General features: G+C 36.8%; 1 long non-coding RNA gene across 3 annotated transcripts in view; it reads right to left on the bottom strand.

Annotated features, from left to right (window-relative positions):
• LOC105288686 overlaps nucleotides 1-8,306 on the bottom strand; it is a 62,236-nt gene that overhangs the window by 49,473 nt on the left and 4,457 nt on the right. For all 3 annotated transcript variants that reach the window (XR_002781901.1, XR_002781907.1, XR_002781903.1), the window contains exons 2-3: nucleotides 6,506-6,626; nucleotides 1,203-1,391 (exon numbers count right to left, since the gene is read on the bottom strand). This is a non-coding gene — a long non-coding RNA (uncharacterized LOC105288686). The remainder of the gene's footprint in view (nucleotides 1-1,202; nucleotides 1,392-6,505; nucleotides 6,627-8,306) is intronic.

Here is an 8,306-nt window from a genome sequence, read left to right as displayed (position 1 = left end):
GCAAAGCAAATCAAATCATTGCTTTATGATGGGCTTCCAAGGTAATATAATAGGACATTTGAGGCTGTATGCAGGGAGAGAAGGAAAAGGATGAAGAGTGGAAAAGATAAAGAGAGGAGTGGAAGTCTGGATTACATGCAAGGCCTGTCTGTGCTCTGTTTACCTTCACGAGCCTCCTACCCTTTCTGCCAGCACCATGCTCAGGAAGGCCTTAATCCCCTCTACCTTGTTCTTCCTGTCTGTGATTTTCCCCATGCTACCTTCACAATTAATCCCTGACCTAAATGCCATCACTGACCTAAAGTTAACCACTACCTACTACTGTCAATCATTAACCTAGAGTTGACCACTAACCTAAAGAGTTTACCGTTGACCTTGAGTTGATCACTGACAGGTATGTGGAGAACACAAAGACTTTAGAATTATCTACTCAAGTGGAATCAAACACCACCAGCTTCGTGAAAGAAGTCACTGAGGCCATAGTCTATTACAATTCAATTCACAGAGTTTTTTTTTAATGAAGATTATGTAGATTTGCTGCTGTTTATATAACTAGAACACCAAATCAGCCTAGCACCTGACAGGAAGCCAGGAGTCCTTCTCAATGCTTGTTTAAAATGAAGCAACATCTCCATTAGCTGTGACCATCTCTCTGCAAACCGCCACTTTCTAAGAAGATTCTGAGCTCCTGAACGAGCCCGCCATTACAGTACAGCAGACTGCATAATTATAGAAAACTAGTGAGAACGTGTGATGTACCCAGTTAAGGAGAAAGTACAGAGTGGAGGGAATTGTATACAGAGGAAAGGCATCTCTTAACCATTTCCCATTTAATATGGGCTCAATAAATGTTCATTTGAATGAAAAAAAAAAGGGTCTGGATGGAACTAGGGCTTTGTGAGGCCTAAGAATATTTTCCAAACTACAATGATGTATGACAATTAACATTTGTATTTTGCCCTTATGAACAAGCCACCAAAGAGATAATTTGAAGGTTTTATTTTTTCTCATGCCCCTCAGATCACAAACAATCTGATTTCAAGGAAGGCCAAAGAATTAGCAAACTCAAAACTTGAAAAGAGAAATTTTGGGGGAAAATTTGGGGGGAATCATGTCTTTTGACAGTGTGTACTGCATATGTAGAACATGCAAATCAGATGGTTGTCAATGAAAACCCAACCATCACTTAGGGGTTTTCTTACCCTTAAACATTTAGAAAACTTGGGTTGAATTCTCCTTCCTGAGGTCAGGCAGCTCCAGAGCCTCTCTAGGATTTCGGACTCTACTTCTTCATGCTTGTTTGGATCCTGGTCTCAGTGGTTACAGGGCAGCTTCAGTTCTACTGTCCTTGAATCATGTCTGGATATAAAACTCCACCTCCCTAGTAGTTCCTGCAAAAATATCAATGAGACCAAGCATGTGATTGTTTTCTATTTTTACTAAAGACACCTTAAGATATAAGGGGGATCATATCACAGATTATGCAGCCATCCATAAGGTCCCTACCAGGTCCTCAGGTCATACCTCTCATAAGGTCCCTACCAGGTCCTCAGGTCATACCTCTCTCAAAAATTTTTACACTCTCGATACACAGAACTTCAGGCGGGCAGTCCCCCAGCTTTCGCTGATTCTCTCAAGAGGAACAAGCACATCAAGCCGTCTGTTTCTCTAGCTTTCAGCCGCCTTTTGTCTTAGAATTCTGATAAATTCAAATTTCTCTATCTTGTTATAGTAAGAAATATTAAGGAAAATGGTGAGCTAAGATAACCTGATTACTATTACCTCACAAGAAAATCTACTTATAGATTAGCTATTGGAATGAATAAAATAGTTCAGCAAAATTGGCGGATATAGGATTGACATACAAATATTAATAGCATGCCAATACACCAGCAACCAACAATTACATAACTATTTATTATTACTTACTAACAAATAATAATAATAAATAAATGAATTAGAATATATTTACAAAGATTTGATTTAGACTATTTGCGAAAAATATAGGGTATCTAGTGATGAATCTAACAGAAGATGTCCAATAGAACAATCTAACTGTTCCTCTGAAACTGAAAGAGAGTGAATTAAATAAACTGTGGTTTATTCATACAATAGAATTCTATATAGCAATTAAAATGAATGATCTAAGATCCACCTATGTTTCTATATGGCTCAAACTTGAAAATATAAAATTGAGTGAAAAAAACAATTTGCAAACTGTACACATCATATATAATTCACATAAACATTTAAAACATAGAAAACAATTGAATGTATGAACATACATCTACATAGAATAAAATTCATCTATATTTAAGACAGAGACTACCATTAAAAAAGAAAAAATTTAAAAGGGATGGGAGTAGGCTTTCTTTAAAAATTCCGAAAGGAAAAGACTTTCTATGGTGATATTGCATTATTTTTATATAATGTTTATATTATTAATGTATATTAATGTATTGATAGTCTATTACATTTTTGTATTAATATATTTGAAATACTTTATAATTAGAAATTGAAGTGAAAATTTTATATGGATTCAGAAAAGATTTCAATAATATTGACAAGCCTGTCATATTCTTCAATAATTTTTTTCTTTTTGCTCTAAACATGTCTGTTTTGAAATGTCCAAGAGGTTAGCCCTTAGCAGGAAGTTAGAGAGACTAACCAAATGTAGGAAAATAACAGACAAAACTCCTCGATTGAAGTTTTATGGTGAAAGAAAGGTCAAATTAGATGTGCAATACTTTGCCCTCAATTTGAGAGCTTTTTAGGTAATCATGAGACAAGGCAAGTCACTTAACACTCCTGACCCTCAGTTTTCATATCTAGTGGCTGAACTATGAAGTCCCTTCTAGCTATAGTGTTTTATGAGATCTTTGAATTCTAAGCTCTTTGTGAGAGCTTAGAACTCAGTTCGGTTTGCTAGGAGCGGCCTGCTTCTGGCAAAAGTTACAAACAGTCTTTTTTTGTTAGATGGAGAAAATGAAGTGGGGAAGGCTCGGAATACAGAGGACAATGTGGAGAGGAAATCGACACCTAGACTTGGCAGACAAATTAGGAACCGGCTGGAGCAGTGAAAGGAGGGATGCTGAGAACGTCAGCCCTGCTGATAAGACAATGATTGCTCTGCCCTCTTTGACAACAGCAATGTTTAGGGAACAAGTATATCTACCTTGTGTTTAATTGTTGGGCTATTTTGAATTCTACTTTACATGTATATCTCATCACCTGTAGTAAAAATTGGTAGTAATTTAAATATATACTATAAATTCTACAGTTGCATTATTGTTTGAAATGATTAGTAGAATGGCATCATGGTTATGTTTTTTTAAGTAAAAGAGTCCTTATTTTTTAAAAGATATCTACTGAAATATTTATGGATGAAATCACACCATGTCTTGGATTTGCTTTAAGATAATTCAGAGATGAAGAGAGGGGGTGGGAGTCAAACTAAAATAAGATTGGCCATGTGCTCTTAATTACTAAAGTTGAGTGATGGGTACATGGGGTTTATTATATCTTCTCTCTACTATGATGTGGGTTTAAAATTTTCCATACTAAAAAATGCAAAAGTAATGCTAGTAAAATAAAATGCTTCACGAGCTAGTTTCTTTTCTCAGTTAACTGTACTTGCTGAAATTCTGCCCCCTCTGCCTTAAGCCCTACAACTTGCCTGGGGCATTTCCCCAATTTATTCCCACAGTGTCTAGTATGAACTGATTTGCTTGCCAGGCAATGATAAACTTATAAGTCAATGTTGAAGTTGATTTCATAATGACAGAATTCTAAGGAATTTTCAAAGAAAATTGGAATTCTTGTCTTTTTCAGGAAGGGAAACTATCAGTCTCCCATAATGGATGGACCAGAAAATCATTTCTTTTAGGAAAACTGAACTTAGATTTGTTAAGCACCCACAATATGTCAGGTACTGTTTGAGTACACTATTTATTGAACAAAAATTGATTTGATTAGGAATAAATATTATTATCTCTATCTTAGAGTTGAGGAAGCTTGACTTTGCCAAGGTCATGTCGCTAACATGGATTGGAGCCAGGATTTCAGTCCACGGGTGGATAAATCCAAAGCCTGTATTTTTCTACTTCATAACCTTGGTGTGTGGTCCAGCAGTATGAAAACACACCTGGAAGCTTTAGAGATGCCCCATCTCCAGTCCTACTAAATTAGAATCAGCATTTTAACAAGGACCCATGGAATTTACGTGTACATTTAAAGCATTTAAACACTGAGAAACCTTGCTATACTAAACATTTTATAAATTTATCTCAAATAGGAATAACAATAAACCTTTCTGCTAACATTTATTGAGTCCTTACTATATATCAGATTTTATTTGTTTATTTACTCCTCATAACTCTCTTAAGAGCTGAAGAAACTAACTTAGGCTCCAGTTAAATAACTCTAAGGTCACAAAGTTAATAAGTGGCAGAGTCTAGATTTGAACTCAGATTGGTCTGATTCTGGACCCATTACCCTAGGTACCTCACTCCAAACATTAAATCCAAACATTTTATTTCATCTAAATAAAGCAAATTAGCTGTCTATATCACTCAATTTATCATTAACACTATTTAATCCAATACTTATTTTTGATAATGTGAACAGAGTCTCAAATGTCAGACTTAACATGATATTGCTGCTATTTAAAACAAAATTTTAACCCAAGAGATCATATAGCCAATATACTTCTTAGAACCAGTGTAGCCAAATAAAAATATATCAGTGTGAAAATTATATCAGGTTTTCTTGCTAGTCCTCACTTATCAAAGGGTGAACTGAAATAGGAGCTTGACTCCTCAAAACAATCCTGAGATGTATTGAGGAAGGATCAGAAAGGACATTTTGCTTCTCGGTTTCACTTTTACATTACCTGGCTACTCTAACCTTATGTAGTAAAAGGTTTAGGATCATTAGAATCTCCTTATACACCTTCAAATAAACAACTCTTTAATTTTACACGATATAAAATAACTGATTTGTTTTGCTTATAAGAAATTTCCCACTGGATAACTCCTTTGTCCTCTTTCATATGTGGGAGTAAAAAAGAAACATACGTAATGTTTCTGTTGGTGCAGAATATAATAGTTTATAATTCTAGGCTTACTTTAGGTAAAAGCAGTAAGAAACTGTAATTAAATCTAAAGTAGACTAAATTGTTATAAATATTAAATCACCTGCAGCTACAAAAGACAGTACACTTCTAAAAGTACCAAGAAATTTCATATTTTTTCCATTTTGCCTCACACAGAGACCCAAAAGCAGAAATCTTAATGACCTTTATGACCGAGTGTTGGCAGATCTCAATCTATAAAATCAGTTATTGGACATTGTCTCTTTTAGGAAGTAAGGAGGGTGGCAGAGTTTAACACTGGAAATCTAAGAAGAAAGCTGCATTAAAATCACTATTTTTTTTAAAAAAGGTAATGGACTTGAACTTGTATTTGATTACAAGGAAATAAGATCCTCCATAAATATGTGTAATAAATATTCAGCTAACAATACATTAACCAGTGAATCCTTTTCTTTCTTTTCAGTGGTAAAGAACAGATTAAAACAATGATGACACTAAGCATTCTAAAAATCCTATTTACTCTGTATTTAAAAATGTGTAAGAAGATAATTAAAACACTTAGATAAGGAATAAATAGTCTTCTAGCCTAAAGATAGTCTCTTTGTTTTCCCTGTGCATTTCACTGGTTGTCTACTTAAGCTGTGAATGTGAATTGATTTATAGGTTGTTACCCTTTCATTCATCACCTATTTTCCAGGAATGAATTATAGTGTGATGAGAAGCTCAATCTGAAATGAAAAGACAATTCTAATTATTACCTCATCCAGGAATTTAAAAAATATTCAGGAGGGACTATTTTTCAATGATACATTTCTAAGCAAATAAAATCTTTTTTCTTTGTAAAATTTAATCCCAAAGTATGCTTACACACAAACACATATGCATACACAGGTATTGATTTTTTTAAGAAGCCCGGGAGTGGATTTCATTTTAGACCTACAAATAGAAGAGATTCTTTTTCTAGTGTTTTCTAGGAAGGGGGAAAAAATGTACCAAAAAAAGCCTGTTGCTTTCTTCTGCCAGGTATGTCTTTTCTTTCTCTCTCTCTCTCTCTCTCTTCACAAGCATCATATTAATTAGAGGGCCATCAGCTTGCTCAGCCCAGAGAAAGAGCTGCCACCAAGGACTTTCTAGAAGCCAGGGACCTGCTCCCTGTGCCCGCTTCAGGAATCCGGGTCTGCAGGGCATAAGTTGAGTCCTGCCTACTCAAAGTACTTGTGACAGGCAGATGTGAGTACAGCCACAAGCACTGAAGTCGACCTTGGAATCTCCGCTAGTGTCCAGGTCCTTCAGCAGCCTGTCTGCAATATTCTTGTCCTTTCCACTCTGCAGGAAGCCGGGAGCTCTTTCTCCACAAGTACCTTCAGCTCCCCCTTAGTCAGCATCTGCTTGTGGCCCTGGACACCCAAGTACCTGGCAAAGATGTCGATGATCATGTTCATGGCCATCTCCAGTTTTGCGATGATGCTGGATTTGGACCCACGTTCTTCCTGGCTGCTGGCGTTGCTGAGGAAATGCCTTTTTTTCCCCCTATCTAAGAAAATGAAGTTCTGTAAGGGCTCGCTTGATCAAAATTCTAGATGAGGAGTAGGAGAGAGATTAGGTCTGTAATTAAAGGGAGTAGCGACTGAAATTAGATATCTATCATTTCATTCATTCTAAGGAGGCACTTAGAATAAGATAAACAGGACTAAAAGGAAAGCCAAAATAAGGAACACTGAGAGTCTGTTTTCTCTCTAATTGGATCCCTGGATCTCCCGTGGGGAGACATTGTAAGCAAGGACTCTGCCAATCCTAACCTTACAGTTTTATCTCAAATGTCAAGGATGTTAGTGCTGGCCCCCGCCACACACACAATTCAATGTATCATGTATGAGAGAGAGCTGTTTAACCTCTAAAGTTCTTTCCTACACCATTTTATTATTTACTCATAAAGTCAAATGTTAATGGTCCACTCATCTCCTTATTTCCTTTTTCTTTTGGTTTTGGTTTTTCAGTGGGCATTTATATCAACTATGATTGCCAGCATTTGGCACAGTGGGTGAAGTAAATCTTATTTGAAAATCTGTTAGAGGCAGCCTTTGGGAACTGGTACAACAGGAAGCAGCTCGAAGGGTGGCTGCCTTGTCCCAGTTCTCAAACAGAAGGAGGCATCCCCAATAGAAAAGGGAAGTGGCCTGTATTCCCCACCTCAGCCCTACAGAAGATTCTCCTCCTAAACCAGTTTTCTGCAGAGCTCTTGCACCTGCCAAATGATTGCTTTTCTTCAGATCAAGAAATACCCAACTGTGGCCTTCATGAAGCTCATGAGTAAGCAGAGGATGATGGTCAACTGAGAGAGATGTATAGCTCCCAGGAGATGGAAAGCTGGAGAGGGGAAGGGCTGTCTTTCTTCTGCCTAGTGTTCCATTTTCCACTTCCAGGCCCCAAGGCTCAGCTGAATTAGAAACAAAGCTGAAAAAGACCTTTGGGGTACCCCTGCCCCGGGAGCATCCCAATCAGATCTAAGCACTTCTCCTTATAACAACTGGGGATTATTACTGATGAACCCAAGGAAGCCCAGAGCCTCCATTAAGATAAATCTGTATTCTTATAATGTATTAAAGTAGCAGGAGAATGAGTAATACATTTTAGAAGGATTTATTTCAAAAAATAGTTAAAATATTGTAAACAAGAGCTCCTGCTTTCAGGTGTTGGAGTGAAGAATTTCTTTGTACCCATTTCTTCTCTTAAAACACACACACATACACACAACACGCACACACAATCATCATCATCATCATCACCATCATCATCATTCTGAAGTTTTAGAACCCTGGTGATAAGAAGTAAATCTGTTCATTCATTCATACCTTTAACAAAACATTACTGAATGTCTGCTATGTCCCAGGCACAAAGTGCTTGGAGTACATTACTGAGGACTTCACAGAGCTTAAGTTCTAATAAATAATTGTATACTATGTTAGAAGGTAATAAATATTACAGGAAATAATAAGGCAAGCAAAAAGAATCTGGAATTCTAGGGATGAAGCTTCAAGTGGTAGTATTAAATAGGGTGGTCGGGATAGACCTCATGGAGAAGCTGGGAACTGAGCCAAGACATTGCAGGAGGAGAGGGAGTTAGCCAAGTGGCTATCTGGAAAAAGATATTGGCTTGGACAGTTCCTTACTGCCTTCAAGGAACAGCAAACAGCTAAAACAAAGGGATACACAA

Source organism: Pteropus vampyrus, unplaced genomic scaffold, assembly GCF_000151845.1.
Source record: "Pteropus vampyrus isolate Shadow unplaced genomic scaffold, Pvam_2.0 Scaffold1, whole genome shotgun sequence".
Classification (NCBI taxonomy): domain Eukaryota; kingdom Metazoa; phylum Chordata; class Mammalia; order Chiroptera; family Pteropodidae; genus Pteropus; species Pteropus vampyrus.
The sequence above is the reverse complement of the archived record's forward strand: the minus strand, read 5'-3'. Positions and strand labels throughout refer to the sequence as shown.